Consider the following 1,622-nt stretch of genomic DNA (forward strand, 5'->3'; position numbering starts at 1 on the left):
AAAAAAAAAAAGAAATGTAAATAAAAAAACACCCAACACTATACCTGAACTCAGTTTGAAGATCTTTAGCAACAGCCACTACTTCATCCAAGTTTTCATTAGCTTCCTATGACAAACTCAACAGGTGTAATAATCAGAAGCAGAGCATCAATTAAGGAAACACTATGAAATGCATTAATTAATTAATTTGAGAAATATTTGAGACATAAAAATAATCTAGGTCATGAACAATTCCCATTTTGAAGTGGATCCAACTATGAAACTAACTCAGAATCAAACTAAAATTAATCAAGCTGAACTCATCTGAACATTAAAGAACGAAGATGCTTACCTCAGGTCATTGTTCTCACTTCTCATTACTTGATAGAGTTATTGTGGTGGTCAATGGGATCGAAGAGGAACACGGTGGTTTTCGAGGACTACTTCCCGGCAATGGTGTAGAAACTGGGGACTGAAGGGTTCATGAAAGAGCTGACAAGTATGGACCGAAAATCAAAACACATTTACACTAGTTTTCTTGAATAAAGAATCAAATGTATGGACCGAAGCTAGAAGATGACTTTCCAAATCAAAGCACATTTACACTGCTATAAGATTTGCTGGCCTTTTCAATTAAGGGAATGTTTGATTGAAAGATACAGATATGATGAAAATTATAAACCCTAGCTACGTACCAAGTCCTCCGAATTCTTCGACTTGCCAATTTCTTAAAGCTTTTTCACCTAATCAAATAATTAAATAATTAAACAAATTAACAAATAATTAAATAATACGCGACAAGGAGCAATAGCAAAAGTCAAGCTATAACTCGCTAAAGTTGGATAAAAATCGAGTTTTTTACTAAAATTCGCAAATCCTCTATCTTCAAAACTCATTACGCCAAAAGACATTTATCAAAATCCATATTCAAACAAAATGGCAAAAAAATTGCAACAAAACCAAACTTTATTTAAAAAGAAAGTTCGAGGTAAAATTTTCTTATGGGTTTATAAAGAAAATAAGTGATGTGTTGCAAATAGGCAGGTTTTTAGTTAAATATAGTTCTTAGAACTTCAAATAAAGGAGAATATGCTAAATTTTGAAACAACTTTATCAAAGTTTAAAGAATGACTATGAATTCAATCAAATAAAAGAAGAATTGATTTGTGTAACACCCTAACTACCAAAGCTCGCACTTCCGGCTGCGCGATTCTGATAGCTCGGACATTACGACGACACTTATATTATTTAATACTAAAATATGAGCCTGTTTAAAACTTTGAACCGCAATACCGCTCCCAAAGATACTTTCGTTCGATAACATACCCTTATGCCTCTTTTCAAAAACAACGGTTTACAATAAAAATAAAGTCGGAAATCTTTTCTGAAAGAGGAACCATTCAATTCTCAAAAACTCAAAAGCCTTTCAAAACGGTTTACCTATGCTGAAACAAAATAGCCTTTCATATTTTATTCCAAACCAGAAACACAAAACCAAAATCAACCATCGGTTCATCTCATTCCAACCACGGCCCTAGGCCCAAACAATCCAACCATCAACCAATTACCACAATCCAACAGAGTCCCAGTAGCAAAAACAAATAGGGAGATGCAAGCACAAACAAACAGTTATTGCAAGTAGA

General features: G+C 33.5%; 1 long non-coding RNA gene across 2 annotated transcripts in view; it reads right to left on the reverse strand.

The window, feature by feature from the left end:
• The window catches only part of LOC107627932, a 6,733-nt gene extending 5,761 nt beyond the window's left edge, over window positions 1-972 (reverse strand). The window contains exons 1-3 of one of the 2 annotated variants that reach the window (XR_002359834.1): window positions 675-972; window positions 332-471; window positions 45-106 (exon numbers count right to left, since the gene is read on the reverse strand). This is a non-coding gene — a long non-coding RNA (uncharacterized LOC107627932). Of the gene's footprint in view, window positions 1-44; window positions 107-331 lie in introns of both variants that reach the window. The other variant, XR_001617592.2, reaches the window with a different exon arrangement.

Source organism: Arachis ipaensis, chromosome B01 (genome assembly GCF_000816755.2).
Source record: "Arachis ipaensis cultivar K30076 chromosome B01, Araip1.1, whole genome shotgun sequence".
Taxonomy (NCBI): Eukaryota; Viridiplantae; Streptophyta; class Magnoliopsida; order Fabales; family Fabaceae; genus Arachis; species Arachis ipaensis.